The sequence below is a fragment of the Emys orbicularis genome, chromosome 2, assembly GCF_028017835.1.
Source record: "Emys orbicularis isolate rEmyOrb1 chromosome 2, rEmyOrb1.hap1, whole genome shotgun sequence".
Taxonomy (NCBI): domain Eukaryota; kingdom Metazoa; phylum Chordata; order Testudines; family Emydidae; genus Emys; species Emys orbicularis.
The window spans coordinates 185389736-185408375 of NC_088684.1; the positions used below are offsets into that span (position 1 = coordinate 185389736).

General features: G+C 42.3%; 1 protein-coding gene across 2 annotated transcripts in view; it reads right to left on the reverse strand.

Annotated features, from left to right (window-relative positions):
- Positions 1-18640, reverse strand: part of RPRD1A (regulation of nuclear pre-mRNA domain containing 1A) — a 62665-nt gene that overhangs the window by 498 nt on the left and 43527 nt on the right. The window lies entirely within an intron of this gene.

The window sequence follows — 18640 nt, forward strand, 5'->3', positions numbered from 1 at the left end:
CAAGAGATTGATTTAGGTCACTGTACATTTTGTTTTGGGGTTTTTTTCTTTGTCCTGTGACTATACAAAAGCTAAACAAGGAGGATGCCAGTCTTAGATAATACAGTTGTAGAAATGTCTACATGTGACTAATAGCATGGGATTATTCTGAGACATGGTATTAAAGCTACTTGTGACTGATTTTCTTCTCACTTGCCCCATAACTCTACTGACATCCAGAAAGTTACTTGTCATTTACACTAGCAAGAGAGCTGCAGCCGGTCAATTCCTCTCAATTAAAGCACTAGAAATGCCAAGCGGGATTGGCCAAATGTCAAAAATGGTTAGACTGAGGTACAGGGAAGTTGAATGATTTGTCCAACATGCCACTGGGAATTAGAGCAGAGCAAGAAGTAGACCCTATCTTTCCTGCTCCCTGCTGTGCTCTAAACACTATACAGCTCTTATATTAAAACATTGGAAACTGCAGCTAATGACTGCTGCATAATCCTAGATTATCATTTTGATAACACTTTTTACAGCAGGTAGTAAAATGTTTAGAATTCAGTGTTTTGAACTATAACCAAATGTATACATTAAAAGCGTCTGTACTGCATAAATATTAAGTACATATAATTGTCCAATTACTAAAAAATGACATCCTACTTCTGTACAGATAGGCATAATGATTTATGAGACATTTCTATAATCACTATATTACAAGGATTACTTTCAAAGTAATTTGTAATACTGTAAGTGTATCTTCCATTATTATATTAAGCACATATCCACAAGATAAAGAGTTGTTAACAACAATAAAGGCCAAATGGTACTCACCTTATATATCAATAAATAATTGTGTAGGTATTTATAACAGCACCCATCACTGAGGTATCTGAATGCCTCAGAATGTCTTGAATAAAGTAATTAGATTTTGACTCTGTATCTGAATATAGGTTAACCATTTGTAATTCATACAATTATTTACTGATTTGTGAGGCCTCTTCACATGAAGCAAGATGCTATATAAGGCATATATTTAACGCTTTAAACCAGCACACAGTAATATACCATTTCTAAAATATATAGGGGGGTGGGGAACATTTGCAGATAAGCTTTAAAAGTGCCATGAGTCACTAGTGCAGAGACTGTAGTTGCAATTGCCAGCTAGGAGCCAAGTTTATATACACCATATACATGTCCACACAGGACACTGCTCATGACATTTACAAGGTATGGAAAATAAATTTAAACACATCTCTGTATTTTGAATAGTACCTAAACAGAAGATGGACGAAAAAAGAAGTCTGATCCAAAGACCATTACATTAGTCCAGTCACACGGACCTAGATTTTCGCTGCTGACCAAATCCAAGATCTCCAGATTTTAGAGAGTTTAAACCACTGGTAGTAACATGACCTTGTTAATACACAAATATGGGTGGCAAGTAAACTGGCGTCAAAGAGAAATCCCAAATTCCTAATTAGAAGTTAAACACATAGGTGCAAGGAGTTAATCTCAATATAATGAGACACGAAGATGAAATACAGGCCCTCAGCCCCAATCAACAAATCCTTTGTTTTGTTTATATTAATTGACACAGAGTCACAGACCATCCAAAATGACATCTCAGGCAATGTGAGGTTCATGTAACCCAAGAGGGTCAGAAAACAAACATAGTTCTTAATGTCATCAAAGCAAAAGTGATCATTAGCAGTTCAATCAGAGTCCCATGAGGTACTAAATGCAGTACAAATAATACGTGATCTATAGTTAGGAAACAGAGCTTCAAACATTTGCTGACTCTATACAGAACAAAGATGTAGTCACATTACTATGTTTCTATTATATGAATTATAAGAAAGCTCTATAGAATTGCATATCATTTACTGAAAGGGGGGGGGGGGGGAGAAAGATAGTGGTCATATTTGTCCAGATCACCTTCGTTGGGAAGAGGCTCTGGAGGTGGAAAATGTAATCCTGATTGGGTCCTTTGGACACTACAGCAATACAATGTACTGTTTAATATTTTATGTTACAGTAGTATCCATAGGTCCCAATTGGATTGACTTTGTACACACACAGATACAAAGACATGGTCCTTTGCCACAAAGATCTTAAAATCTAAAAGTCTGATGATAATCTTATGCTTTCATCTCCATTTGTTTCTAGTCCAGTATGCATGAACACACACTTGAGAACTCTTTGGTGATGTAGGTGGCAGAGATGTCCAATTAAAGGAAAGAATAAGGATTATGGTTCACAAAGGCAAATAATTTGGCAATATGTATAGCATTTCATTGCATTAGGTTCACTAGTTTCAGAACACAAATGGCTAGAGGTTCAACACTAAGGTACCAGATTCTAAGGAGCTGACAGACAGCTTGAAGCCAGTAGATTTGGCTTCAGTAATGATATAAAAATGATATAAAACAATGCAGGAGAGGTTCAATGGAATCCTATGCAAAACCAAACTGTCCAAAGGAGCTAAAAATTGGCAAAAAGCCTAACACCACCTAGCCTAACTATAAAATAATATTAATGGTAACCTTTCCTTAAAGAGAACTAATGGGCTTAGCATTATATAAAGCCTAATTCCAAATGGCTCCCGAAAGCAGGAAAGAATTGCTTGACACAACACTAAAATTCCCTTCCACTTGTAACACAGCATTCCCACATTAACATCCATCTCAGGAATATTTAACAAAAGCTTTTTCCATTATAAACCTCATGTAGGACTAGAATTTCCATTTCAATTTCCATAGAACAGATTTTATGAAGCAATAAATATTGTGGAATCCAATGACCTAATTTTTCATGTACTTCCCTAACACAGTCAACTAAAATTCTGAATTTGTCCAAATGTTCATAGTGATTTTGGGTGCCCAACTTGGGGTGGAGGCCAATTTTCAGAGCATACATGCTCAGCAGTTTCTAGAAAAACAACCCCCATGAAGGTGTTTCCAGTTGGTGGAATCAAAATTGAGATATTCAAAATCAATAATCACTTCTGAAAATCTTGGCCTCTGTACTTTGAATGTTTCTACACAACTGCAGTCATCTAAGCATCCCTGGAGTGCTGTAAGATTGATAATAAACATGCAAAATAAACTATTACTAAACATATATACAATGATTTGCTATTTTATCATAGTACATATTACGTAATGGTGCGTACATATCCCTGGAGTGCTATCAGAGTGATATTCATAGATTCAAAGACCAGAAGGAACCATTGTGATCATCTAGTCTGACCTCCTGTATAACACAGGCCACAGAACTTCCTCAGAATTAACTCCTAGGGCATATTAAACCTGCAGAATAAACTACTACTACTACTACTACATGTACACAATCATTTGCTATTTTATCATAGAACCTAATGTTATGTACACTTACATATACAACGTTATATTTATGTCAGGATATGCATTTATAGTGTTGTCTAATGGATAAAGCAAGACTAGGTGAGTCAGGACTTCTGGGCTTTATTCCTGACACTGTCACTGAGCTTAGAAACTCTGCACAAATCACATAACCCTGAGTGCCTCTGTTTACCCATACTTAAAAAAAATCCTTAACTTTTACCTAAAAGACACATTTAGGAAGTATTTCAACTTATACACCACTAATTACACAGTCCAAGATAGATATCCATTAGTGATGTCAATATTGAAAGGGCTTGTATCCCTTCTCGGTTTCAAAGATTCTTATGAAGGCCAACAAGGGTTGGACACTACTGTATAGCCTTCTACATTCAGAAAGGAAACAGAACATTTATTTATGGATTGCATCCCAACTGAAGCAGAACTCTTCACCCTCTCCTACTGCAATTTTATTAGAAAGGGGAGACTTAAGGGTTAGAAGAGTGAGATTACCCTAATCAGCCATTAGAAAGATCAATGTGCCTTAAATTTGACAAGACTCAAGATCAGCCTGCTTTCCAGCACTTAAAATAAATAAATTCCTGAAGTACCCTAGAATTTAGGGCATTAAACTGAGTTTTGGTATTTTTAGAAAGTTGTATACAAACAACTACAGACGAAAAAAGTACAGTAGAACCTCAGAGTAACAAACAACACCGAACGGACCAGTGAACCACACACCTCATTTGGAACCAGAAGTTCTCAATCAGGCAGCAGCAGAGACAAAAAAAAAAAAAAAGCAAATACAGTACAGTACTGTGTTAAACATAAACTACTAATAAAAAGGGAAAGCAGCATTCTTCTTCTGCATAGTAGTTTCAAAGCTGTATTAAATCAATGTTCAGTTGCAAACATTTGAAAGAACAACCATAACGTTTTGTTCACTTACAAACATTTCAGAGTTACAAACAACCTCTCTGAGGTTCTCTATTGGTAGTGTATTGCTGCTGCTGATGATTTTGATGTTCTACTGTATGTTAAAAGAATCTTATTAAGCTTGAAAAGTCCAGAACTAAAAAGTTAGGAAATGCCAGGAAAAACACAGAGAGAGACAGGGATCCAGTGGAAAAATATATGTGATCATGTAATTAATGACTATATTATAATGCACATGAACAAGTATGGGGGCAAATTAAGGTTGCATAGGCAACCTTAATTCTGACATTTCCTAACTTTTGAGTGTTTGACTTTGCAACCTTAATTAGGTTCTTTTAAAGTAGGGTTTATATGTGCAATTTCCTAGGTTTTTTAAAAAGCAAAGTGAAAGAAAAAATAAAACGTAACAAACCAACCCCAAAATACCATCCTGTGGCATCATATTTACACCCACATGGACTATAAGCAGGCTTGAACGAAACTTTAGATCCAGTACACAGACCTCTGCCACTGGAGCTAAAAGAGTAACTGATAGCAATAGTAGGTTGCCATCCACTGTGTGGAGCAGCACTAGAGGGAGATAAGACACTTTACCAGTAGGCTTCACAGATATTTGCTGACAGCAGAGGAATAGTGAGACTCAGGAACTGGGGGTTCCATTCCAGGCTTTGGAGAGGACTGTCCCTAATGGGAACAGACTCTTCTGCCCATTTCCTCCAAATGTAGCCCCTTCTGCCCTATCCCCTCCAATCCATCCTTGTCTCACTCCTGTCTCTTTCATACACTTCGTTCCTGGTCCCAGACCCATTTTCTTTACCTAGCCAGCCCAATTTTCCACACCTCATGCTTACTCATCCCAAACCCAGTCCTCTTACCCAGCAAGTCCTGGTCTCATCCCTCCAAACCCCACATTGTCCCAGTCTCCTTGTCCCGTCATTTCCACTTTCCCCTACCGCCAGCTCCTTGTCCTCAGTCTCTTTGTCCAACCAGTCCCAGTTCCCCATTTCCCATCTCCTCATCCAATTTTTCCTTTTCTCTTACCCTAGCCTCCAGTCATTCCCTTCTCCACTGTCTCCCAGTTCCAACCTCACTCCCAGGCTCCTTGTCCAATTTCAGTGGCTCCCTCCCTCAGCTCTTTGTCCCACTCTTTGCCCAACTAGACCCAGTTCTCCTCCCCTCCCAGATAACAGTTCCTTCTCAGATCTGTCTCCCCTGCCCACTGGCACAGTCATGTGACCAGTGGCACTAAAATAGGTCATAAGTAATCTCCTGGTTGTGACTGAGTTTGTCTCTTTTCCTATAGTTCTGTTATAGGTATTTTGAAGAGGTTATGCAAGTTAAGAATTTGGCCATAAATATAATCCCATACCCCAGAATGACAGGTTCCCAACAGATGCTTTTAATTTCACTAAATATTCGTCTTGATCCCCTGTCAAAACCATCAGGAAGTTCTGAAACATCATAGTTAACACAGTCATGGAAGAACAGTACTGAGTAAATGGGCTGGAACAGAGTATTAACGCCGATGCACTGTACAGTAAGAGACAGGTACAACAACCAATAAAGGTCAGCAAGCTTTGGAATTGAGAGCAATGAAAAGGAAATTGCCTGCAGCATAGAGACAGCTTCCCAAATTTGTGACCTACTGACAATGGAGCCATTTAAAGAAAATGAATTTCTGAAAGCTAAAGTGGGCCAGCTTAAAAATAGATTTGATATTAAAAATGATGAATTTGTTCTTCTCCTTTAGAAAAGCAAGTTTTCACAAACTTGTTTACGAACAGTTGTGTGAAATACAGGCACAAATATTTACTGTATCTATTAGCTGAACTCTAAAATCGCACCTGTCAGACATATATACTTCATTTCAAAAGCCGTTTCCTGCAGGTTCTCATGAAGCACTGATTTTACCCTGAGATCCATGCACATAACTCTGACTTAAGCAAAGTTATGCTTGTGTGTCCAAGTGCAAAAATTATCTCCAGGACTTAAATTGAGCATTTAGCAGAGACAACTGTAGTACATTTGAAAGTAAGAAATTATATATTGCTCAAACGACATTCACTATTGCAGGGGTCGGCAACCTACGGCACGCGTGCCAAACACAGCACGCGAGCCGATTCTGAGTGGCACGCTGCTGCCCACTGAGAGGAGGAGGAGGAGGGGCTGGAAAGCGCCACGCTGGGGGAATTAGCGGGGGAGGAGGGCCCCACTCAGCCCCCCTGCCCACCGCTCTCCCCTGCTGGGGCAGGAGGCAGAAGCTTGGTCCTGCAGCAGCCAAGCTTCCCTCCTCCCCTGCTTCTTCCCACAGCATGGTGCATTCCGGCCCCTCTGCCCCTCCTCCTCCCCCCTCTCCCTGCCCGCGATGGCCCTTGCGAGGGGGAGGGGGAACAGAGCAGAGCCGAGCAGCAGCCTGCACACAGTTCCGTAGAGTGGGCAGAGAGAGGTAGGGACGGGCCTGGGGGAAGGGGATGGAACAGGGCATATCCCTCCCAGCCCCCTGCCATGAGCCGCTCAGGGCAGGGGGCTGGGAGCACCCCCACGAGCCGAGCACCCCAGCCTTCTGCTCTGCACCTCCCCACCCCAACAGACACCCATCCCTCTGCCCTGCACCCCCACAGCCCCATTCCTCTGCCCTGCACCCCCACCTCCCCCAGCCCTCTGCCCTGACCTCCCCCAACACCCAGCCTTCTGCCCTGCACCCCCACACACCCCTAGCCCTCTGCCCTGACCTCGAGTCGCCTCCAACACCCAGCCTTCTGCCCTGCACCCCCCCCACACCCTCCAGCCTTCTGCCCTGACCTCGAGTCGCCTACAACACCCAGCCTTCTGCCCTGAACCCTCCCCACACCCAGCCTTCTGCCCTGCACCTCCACACACCCCCAGCCGTCTGCCCTGAACTCCCCCCCACACCCAGCCTTTTGCCCTGCACCTCCACACACCCCCAGCCCTCTGCCCTGACCTCCCCACAACACCCAGCCTTCTGCCCTGCACCCCCACACCCCTCTGCCCTGACCTCCCCCCAACACCCAGCCCTCTGCCCTGCACCCCCACACCCCTCCCAGCCCTCTGCCCTGTCCTCCCCCCAACACCCAGCCTTCTGCCCTGCACCTCCACACCCCCCCCAGCCCTCTGCCCTGACCTCGAGTCGCCCTGCTCAGCCCACTGCAGGCCTAGGTGAACAGAACCCCAGGCTGGAAGCGGGCTGAGAAGGCTGGCGGCGTAAGATCAGCATTTTAATTTAATTTTAAATGAAGCTTCTTAAACATTTTGAAAACCTTGTTTACTTTACATACAACAATAGTTTAGTTATATAATATAGACTTATAGAGAGAGACCTTCTAAAAAACGTTAACATGTATTACCGGCATGCAAAACCTTAAATTAAAGAGAATAAATGAAGACTTGGCACACCACTTCTGAAAGGTTGCCTACCCCTGCACTATTGTGAAGAAAGAAAAAAAAAAAAAAAAGAACTGAAGAAGCAATTAAGGTCACTAGTAAGGGAATGATCCCTTAGTACCCAAGAAGCCTGATTTATGAAGTAACAATTTATATTTTCTCCCATTTAAATTAACCTGTGGACAACAGAGGAAGAGCTGAAGCAAGGAGGTGGACTGTCTGATTCAACAATATCCTTTTGACTCAAGAGTGGGATATTTTAGGTTGAAATAAATGTAACTGATTAAACTACCTCCTAAAGGGGTATGAATTTGTCTCTAGCTCTCTGCTATGGAGATGCACAATCCTGTTTGCCTACAGGTAGCCATGCTGATGTCAATGCAGAGCTGGTTTTATCAGTTTTGGGCAGGCCTCTCAAAACAAATGTTTGCTCCCGCCCACTCCCCTTTCTCTAAATCATAAATAATTCCTATCCACCATGAACTACTGTGCACAATGACAGCCACAGGATTCTGGGAAGGTCAGTGAGAGAGTCTCTTAGGACTTCCTCCAATTAAACCAATTCATTGTATGTACAAAAGGCTGTGTGGGAAATCTTTGTGTCATCACTAACCCTTTACTCCAGGTAAAACAGAGCCAGCTGTTTGTGCTGATGTCTATGCAAAATTACCAATATATCAAAAAAAAGTTTCAAGAAAAAATTCTCAAAATAGACCAGGGCCTGGGACCCACCAGACCCTCAGCTACTAAAGGATTGTGTGTGTGCATTCTGGTAAATGTTACCACTTACAGTACTCCAGAAGACTGGAAAAGGGCAAATGTAGTGCCAATCTATAAAAAGGTAAATAAGGACAACCCAGGGAATTACAGACCGGTCAGCTTAACTTCTGTACCCAGAAAGATAATGGAGCAAATAATTAAGCAATCAATTTGCAAACATCTAGAAGAGGATAAGGTGATAAGTAATAGTCAGCATGGATTTGTCAAGAACAAATTGTGTCAAACCAACCTGATAGCTTTCTCTGACAGGGTACCAAACCTTGTGGACAGGGGGAAAGTGGTAGACATGGTATATCTTGACTTTAGTAAAGCTTTTGATACTGTCTCGCATGACCTTCTCATAAACAAACTAGGGAAATGCAACCTAGATGGAGCTACTATAAGGTGAGTGCAAAACTGGTTGGAAAACCGTTTCCAGAGAGCAGTTAACAGTGGTTCTCAGTCATGCTGGAAGGATATAATGAATGGGGTCCCACAGGGATCAGTTCTGGGTCCGGTTCTGTTCAATATCTTCATCAATGATTTAGATAATGGCATAGAGAGTACACTTATAAAGTTTGCGGACAATACCAAGCTGGGAGGGGTTGCAAGTGCTTTGGAGGACAGGATTAAAATTCAAAATGATCTGGAAAAACTGGAGAAATGGTCTGAAGTAAATAGGATGAAATTCAATAAGAAAAAATCCAAAGTACTCCATTTAAGAAGGAACAATCAGTTGCACACATACAAAATGGGAAATGACTGCCTAGGAAGGAGTACTGCAGAAAGGGATCTGGGGGTCATAGGGTACGTCTTCACTACCCGCTGGATCGGCGGGTAGTAATCGATCTATCGGGGATCGATTTATTGCGTCTCATCTAGACGCGATAAATCGATCCCCAAATGCGCTCCCCGTTGACTCTGGAACTCCACCAGAGCGAGAGGCGGAAGCGGAGTCGATGGGGGAGCCACAGCCATCGATCCCGCGCCGTGAGGACCCGAGGTAAATCGATCTAAGATACGTCGACTTCAGCTAAGCTATTCTCGTAGCTGAAGTTGCGTATCTTAGATTGATCCTCCCCCCCACCCCCCAGTGTAGACCAGCCCACAGTGGACCACAAGCTAAATATGAGTCAACAGTGTAACGCTGTTGCAAAAAAAGCGAACATCATTCTGTGATGTATTAGCAGGAGTGCTGTAAGCAAGACACGAGAAGTAATTCTTCTGCTCTACTCTATGCTGATTAGGCCTCAACTGGAGTATTGTGTCCAGTTCTGGGTGCCACATTTCAGGAAGGATGTGGACAAATTGGAGAGAGTCCAGAGAAGAGCAACAAAAATGATTAAAGGTCTAGAAAACATGACCTATGAGGGAAGATTAAACAAACCCAATTTTTTCCATCTGGAAAAGAGAAGACTGAGGGGGGAGACATGATAACAGTTTTCAAGTATGTAAAATGTTGTTACAAGGAGGAGGGAGGACAATTGTTTTTCTTAACCTCTGAGGATAGGACAAGAAGCAATGGGCTTAAATTGCAGGAAGGGAGATTTAGGTTGGACATTAGGAAAAAATTCCTAACTGTCAGGGTGGTTAAGCACTGGAATAAATTGCCAAGGGAGATTGTGGAATCCCCATCATTGGAGATTTTTAAGAGCAGGTTAGACAAACACCGGTCAGGAATGGTCTAGATAATATTTAGTCCTGCCATGAGTGCAGGAGACTCGACTAGATGACCTCTTGAGGTCCCTTCCAGTCCTATGATTCTATGATTACACACATTACCTAACAATAATGACCTCATTGATGGGTAGGTTGATATATCTCCATTTTAGCAAGGCAGAAGAGTTCATTACACCTTGGTTTTCAACTATGATGAGCATCCACAATCCCGTTTACTTCAGTGGTAGATATGGGTGCTGAACATCTCTAAAAATCAGGCTACAAATAGGGCCCTACCAAATGCACAGCCATGAAAAACGCATCCCAGACTGTGAAATCTAGTCTTTTGGGTGCTTATACCCTATGTTATACAGATTTAATGGGGGAGACCAGTGTTTCTCAAATTGGGGGTGCTGACCCAAAAGGGAGTTGCAGGGGGGTTGCAAGGTTATTTTAGGGGGGTTGCGGTATTGCCACCCTTACTTCTGTGCTGCCTTCAGAGCTGGGCGGCTGGAGGGTGGCTGCTGTTGGCTGGGTGCCTAGCTATGAAGGCAGCACCTCGCCAGCAGCAGCGCAGAAGTAAGGGTGGCAATACCATACCATGCCACCCGTACTTCTGCGCTGCTGCCTTCTGAGCTGGGCGGCCGGAACAATCAGTCAGAACTGCTGACTGAGGGCCCAGCTCTGCAGGCAGCAGCTCTGGGCTCCCGGCCAGCAGCCGCTGCTCTCCAGCTGCCCAGCTCTGAAGGCAGCACACAAGGGTAACAGTACCTCAACCCCCCACCCTACAATAATCTTGTGACACCCCTCTCCACACAACTCCTTTTTAGGTCAGGACCCCTACAATTACACCACCATGAAATTTCAGATTTAAATAGCTGAAATCATGAAATTTATTATTTTTAAAATCCTGTGACCAAGCAATTGACCAAAATGGACCGTGAATTTGGTAGGGCCCAAGCTATAAATGATTTAACTAATTAATCTATTTCTGTGTGCAAAGCAAATAGGGTTTGACCTATGTTAAATCGGATTATTGCTATCCTATTTCCCCTTTCAGGAGCACAAATAAGTGCCCTTAGGGACTCTGATGTAACTGATTCTTCAGCTTTTTAAAACTTAAATTAGAGTTTGGCTAGGGGCACTGTCCAAAGCCATATTCTGATTAGCTAGATGAACCATTTTGATGACATCTCACACATGCATCGAGGGACAAATCCAGTTGTCTAAGGGGAGGGAAGGGAGCCTTTCATCAGGCCACACAGCAGCTGCAGAGCTCTTCCAAAGAGGCTGCCCTAGCCCACTGACTGAAGTAGGCTCTGTGCTGGGAGTATGAGAGAAAGGTGGAAAGGAAGGGAGGTACTACACAACAGCGACAGATCTCCTGGCTCAACCAGACCTTGAGTCTGCTCCCTTCTCCACCCCCCCTCATCCCCTGAGCTATGCTCCATGCATGGGATACATGTCTCTCATATGTACCTCTGCAGTCACTGCACCAGTTTCACAGCTATCAAGGCAGAGGCAGGATTTGTGCCTAACTCCCAACTGTGCATTGTTCCCCTCCTTGAAAAATAAAAATACTATCCTTAATGTTAAAATCAAATATAAGAGTGCTGTAGCTGGTAAGGGTAAAGACAGGCAGCTAGAGGGAATGGGGAGGGCAGGGCACAGGAGGATCACATCACAATTTTACACTCTCCTGGCCTTGGCCCGAAGTGTCAAGCTGACCTTACAGAAGCAGTTTGCGCATATCCGGCCACTTTAAACTCACTTCCTGTTGGAAGCACTGAACTGGGAGCTGTTCAATAGACTGAATTTTGTTTTTACAGTATAAGATGGGATAAAAGTGGCTGCTGAACCATAACCTACTGATGGAAGGGCAGCTGAACCTTTAGGGATATAAAGGAGGAAAGGTCCAAACAGTATAGGGAACTTTAAAAAGAGAAAGGAAGGTAGAAAAAAAAAATGAAAATATATTCAAAATAGCAGGGAAAGTGGGTTTATAACTTTTTCCCCAACTATTTTCTCTCATTCTTGTACTATTAACTATTTTCCCCAAAACACACCTGAACGAGGCAATAATGGCCTGCTCGGGCACATCCTGTTGTGGCTTCCAGCTCTATTAAAGCGGGTACAGTGATCATTTTAAAACCAGGGCTACTTTTCATGATTGGAATGTTTAAATCTTTCATCTACAAAAATGTGGTTGGACAAAGTTTGGTGCAAGAGAGCAGAGGACTGTCACTACAGAGCGCACAACAGATACACAAACACACTGGTTATAAATATGCCAAATTCGCTGCAGATGTAAGCGGGTGCAGTTCCAATGAATTCAAAAATTGCCAGCAGTGAATATAGCCCAATGCTTGTAGAACTGTCTACATGACATGAAGGATATCTTTGGAAATGTGAGTAGTTCAATATACAATGGCTTTGCTGCTATGGAGTTCTAATTTAATGTTTCTCTATCAATAATAGATGACCAGCTACTTTTGGCTTGTTAACAGGTCTTTACAATAACTTTGACCTTCCCAGTTTATTAGAGGCTTTGGAATCTCCTGTGGTTGAACTTGGTTGTTTCTTTGTTTGTAGGTTTTGATTTACACTCATCCTTAGGGATGATCTGGCCTTTGAAGAACAGGCTATTCTGGCAATACAACAAATTAGATATTGTTCAGTGTTTTTATTGTTATGATTCTTCACAGTTGTTCATAAAAGTGTACTTCAATAGATATTTCAAAGACCAAAAAATAGGCCCACGGTAAGGGAAAATTATTTAGTCCTTTTGAAAGCCATGTATCTGAATGTTAACAAAAAAAGTGACTATATAGTAGAGGGAAACAAAATATATATATATCTGTTTGTGAAATGTAGTATTACAAAAATGTTCTTGATAAGCAGATCTCATAGATTCATAAAATAATTAAGTGATCATTCTGAAACATCATCCAGAAACAAAAAACTTGGACTCTGTCATTCTATCAGTTCCTTACCTAAGTTTCCTTATATAGGTGTTTTGTTCTTATGATATACTGAAAAATAAAATTACAGAAGACTCTGGATGGTTAAATTGATTGATAATCCATTACCAATTCCCTTCTCTGCCATGTGCTTCCTGTGTGACCTTGTGCAACTCACTTAGGGTACGTCCTCACTGAAGAGTTAGCCCAGGCTCTTACTCAGATGTTATCCTTAACTCCCCACCCATCCTCACACAAAATTCCTTACCCACATTAACTGGTGCTTTAAACCCAAGCTAACTGGGAAGGCTGGGTGGGGGTTAGAGCTTGAGTTCCACTTTCACTCAGGCTCATAACCCACCCACTATGCTGTGAGGATTCAGACTAAATCACTGGAGTGCTGACAGTCTTCCAATGCCTTCCTACAACTCCCCCAACTACCCAGAAAGACAGACAAGTTCTCCCACACTTCACTTGGAAAGAATCATAGAACAGATCAGCTTACCGCAGCTCTAAAGAACCATGGAATATGCCCCCAGAAGTCTTAGCAACATACACAGGGGTGCATAGTATTTGTGAGGACACAGCAACTTGGGCAGGGCTTTACCGTGTGGTTGCTCGCATCCAGATTAGGCCAGCCTCGATGTTGATCACCCAGGCTAACTCTCCAGTGAAGACATATCCTTAATCTCGCTGACCCTCAGTTCCCTCTCTGAAAAATGGGGATGATAGCACTCCCCTACTTCACAGGGATGTTGCAAGGATACATTAAAAAGACTGTAGGGCACTCAGATACCATGGTGATGGGGACCATGTAAATACCCAACATGGATAATACGGTAAAGAGCCATATCCATCTAAATACTTGTTTCATATTCAATCCATGATACCAGTAGCTGAAAGTTATTACCAAACAATAGCTTTAAGGTGGCCTCTATTTAAATTAAGTTGATGATCTCTGACCAGTTTCACTACTTGGAAATCTCAGGGGAGAAACCAGCAACTGAACAGGTATGGGGACTCAGTTATTCGCTGATACTTAGAGGTGAGCTCACCAGATTAGACACACATTTGTGGGGCAACCTAGGAAATTTTGAAGTTGTCTTCTTTTCCTGTTCTGTGGTGAGGTAAGGTTGGTCAATCTATAGGCTCTCAATACCACATCTTTTGTGCACATGAAAAGAATTTAAAATTGAAAAAGAAAAAAAATAATTTAGTCTCCTCCTGGTCTGTCTGTGGTGCCAGAAGCCTCTTCATCCATCTCTGTCAAAAGCAGCAAGGCAGAACCCTGTACTTGGTGTTCAAGAAAGTTCTAACCGGGAGGCCTGGCTTCTACACCAGCAGATGCTTCAAAAGGACATGTCCAGGCTCAAGGATATGACAAGAAATCCGCAACATACAGGACATACTAGGTGGGGGGGAAAGTATGCTGCTGCTTTTCAAGGGAACAATAAAATGTGCTCAGCAGTGCATCCTTCTGAGCCTACCTGAGGTAATGTACCCTGTGCCAGGGCTCTAATATTATATATGTGACTTGCCACTTTCCTTTCACCCCTCTGTGCAACTGCATCAGGGAAAGGTAAGATTTCACCTGCAATAGGGAGCATAAATATATCATGAAGCATTTGACACAAAATTAAGTAATTCTACTATGATTTATATAAAAGTCTACCTCAAGTAGAACGTGTAGTTTTATTCTTAAAAAGTGCTGTAAAAATGACCTCATAGGGTCTCTCAACATTTCCAATTTCACAAGTGCTCAGTTTACAAGTTCAAAGATTACTTTTCTAACTGGTAGCCCTGCAAACTCAAACTGGGATTTGAAAGTCAAGCCAGGTTCTTTCCTCCTCACACACAATCCTCAGTTATAAATGTTTGGCAGGCCAAATTAGGCCCTCAGTGACACCTGTGCTACCCCAGGGCTACAAAACTGTACAACTTTAGTATACTGTGAGATTGCACAGGTATAACTGACTAGCCCTGTAATTGAAACTTAGCAATTCTGTTGATGGTACACAAGAAGGAACCTCTGCCCTAATAACAGAAATCAAAAGTAAAAACTTGCTTGGTCACTAAAGTTAGCCTATATGACTGAATACCCGCACGGTGCAGATCTGCGAGTGAAAAATGGAGCTTACTTACTGTAACAGAGGATATTTGAGATGTGTGGTCCCTACTGTATTCTCACATAGGTACACATGCACGCCATGCACCCAAGTTTGGAATTCTTCAGAGCAGCATCCGTTGATCCATACATGCACAGTAGTTCCCCTCATGCTCCTCACCAAGGGCATGAAAGGCAGTGCGGGTTAACTCCTTTCCAGTTCCTTCTCTTACTGCAATCCAATAGGATATGAAGCAGAGGGGATGGAGGGCGGGTAGTTGAATACAGATAGGGCCCACACATCTTAAAGAACCTCCAATTACAGTACGTAATCTCCATTTCTTCTTCGAGTGATGGTCCCTATGTGTATTCCACACATGGGTGACTGGAGGAGGGTGCGAGGAAGGTGGAAGCAGAGTTGCTTATAGTACTGCCATTCCTACAGCTGTATCTGCAGTCACTGCTTGCAGGGATAGTCAACAGGTGGACCGCAGACCAAATCCAGACCACCAGACACTTTTGAACGAATCTCAAACTCTTTTTATTTACTTATTGCTACTATTTTTTAAAAAATATTTTCTCTGGAGTTTGAACCTTGACTATACCTTGACCAAGAAATTTGGACCTTGACAAGAAATAATTGACTTCTCCTGGACTAGAGCGTAGTGTCTCACCCATGTGGACAGAATTCCAAGTTGCTGCCCTGCAGCAGCACACCTGATAGGGATGAGGAAAGGCAGCCTGTGCTTGCGTGAAGTGAGCTGTAATACCCCCAGGAAGGGGAATTTTTTGGTATTTTGTAACATTCTAAGATCCCCCTGAAACCCACTTAGAAATCCTCTGGGAGGATATGGCTTGCCCATGCGATCTTTCTGCTATGGCAATGAAGAGGAGGAACTGGAGACGCATCGACCCACCCTGCGTTTTATGCCTTTGGTCAGGAACATGAGAGGTGTTACAACTGTGATTTTGCGGGTCAATGGACACTTCTTTGAAGAATTTCCAGACTCAGGCGCATGGTGCACACGCATACCCACATGTGGAAAATACATAGGAGCCATCACTCAAAGAAGAAGGTGCTATTTTTACATAGTTACTTTTCAGAGTAAACCGTAATTTAAATAAATATGTGTGTAGTTTTGAGGGAGCAATGGAAGACGTTGCAATGAGCAACAACAGTGGCATGGGGAATATTACAAAAACCAGACTGTTCACTGAAATATTAAAGGACAGAGAAAACATATTATTGAACTAGAAAAGCGCATTATGCAAAGATGGACAGACTACTTCAATAAACAAATAAAACATTTTGCAACAGATTATTAGGGGTAGTTTTGTCATGACAGATTTAGAGGAATACTATGAATTTGTCTTGTGGGTAAATTATTTAAAAGTTGTAGATCCAGGCCTGAGCTTCCTTTTACTGGCAATATTTTAAGGGTAACTTACATCCAACGAGTATTCAGATTGTTCCTCAGAAAAGTCCATCTCAGCTGTTGTAATTATTTTTCAGTGATGACTTGCTTTTTACCAAGGTCTAATTGAGCTTCAGTGGCTTTCTCTTACTCAGATTTAGACAGTGCTTCAAGCCCAGGTAAGGAACCTTTTGATCTAACCATTAAACCATTTAACAGTTAGCAATTTTTAAAACAACTATATTAGATTTAAATGCTACTTTTTACATTAATTTAAATTGTCAATTATCAGATTTTCTGTCCTGCCTTTGTGCTCCAGCATTTTATAATTGAAAATAATCCAGATTTGAACTAAGTAAAAGATTTTGCTAATCTCAGCATAGTCCCTAATCCATATTTGCTTATATTAATGATAGATGTTTTAATTTTTATATACTGGTACTTTTTGGCTAGTAGTGCCTGCAACACACATTTTAAAATACAATACATGATTATCCTGTCAAAAGGACAAATAAATTTGGACAATTCAGGTTTTAAATAACAGGGAATTTTTAATTTGATTCAAGGATATGACTTGTTCCATTCTATAATGTTCTATGTAACTGAAGTTCAAATAATCAAAGTTGTTCTGTAACTCAATGTGAACGATTTCTCAGGAGTTGGAGAGAGAGCTACGTCTCTGCTGGTGAATGGGGACATGTAGGTTAAAAACTCCAACAGCCGCTGAATGTGTTCAGTTACTCTGGATCCTACTCACTGACTGGAAAGAGAACCCAATCAGCGCCAGTATTTTGGCGGCAGTTTTTTTTTTCAGCATGACTTTAAAGGGTTCTGACTAGAATATGTGCCAAACCACCACCACCCTCTTTCCCCTCCCTCCAGCCCCACGAGGCAGACTCTGTCCACGAATGAAATAGCTGAGATGCTTCCTGTCATCAGAGGTGCATGGTAGAGCTTTGTGGTGCAATTTACTCCACACCTGCCTATATTCTGCTTCCAACACATTCACATACCTTCTGTGAGTGTCATTAGGAGTGATGCACATGCATCAAGAGAACATTTTCTAGCCCTCTGGCTGGAACACACTTTCCTGGAGTTTTTGGAGGACATTCCAGTTGGCCCTGAATAGTCAAGTTACAGAAGCATTCTTCCAGGACCAGCACTGTCTGAACAATGAAGATCCCACCGGATTCACAGTTCAGCTAGAGAGCTGTGACTACTAGCGTAAGGTGGCAGTGGATAGAGAGGAAGATCTCTTCTGCTCCTCACACAACATGTTCACTTCTCCTTCACTATAAGGTACAAGACACTGATCAGCCCAAGGAAGCACCAACCCTGCTTGCAGCACACCAGCATACTATGTTGCTTTCTTCTGGACAAGTTGAGAAAAGATGGCTAAAGAACTGACTGCAAAAGTTAATTGTTCTGTTTCCCTCCCCTACTGTGCTATGGTTTTCTCTCCTCTACCTGCAGCTTTGTGCGAGTTGAGCACATGCCAAAACTGTTAGTCTCACATCAAGGGCCTTATGCACTACAATAAGTCAGAAAGCCATACGGATCCTGAAGACTGCACCACACGTTAAGGTGGACACTCACACCTACATCATACAGGGTTAAGGCAAAATGCCGTACCTTGCCAGCCCATATAAATTACTTACAGGAAGTTAGCAAGAATGACAATGAGGAGAGGTTATAGTGATGGATTATCTGGACAGCCCAAAAGCAGATAGGACACAGACAGAAGCAAGAAGTTGGGGGTGACACTGCTACATTCAAACAATACACAGGGAGAAAGGAGGGCACAGGCTAGGTGGCTCCAGGGAAGTACTCTGTTAGAGGCCTGGATTCACATAAGGCAGACAAAACTGAAGTTCTGTTGAGGAAAACCCTACCCACATTGGCAGAATACTCAGGAATGACCAAGGTTTACCAGAGACAGACCCTCATATCCCCAGGAAACAGAACACTTGGGCACAGTGTCTATTTTGGGGTGATACAACCCTTATTAGTCTGCCTCTCCTCCATTCCATGGGCCCTCTGCCTTGGAGGACAGAGGGTCGA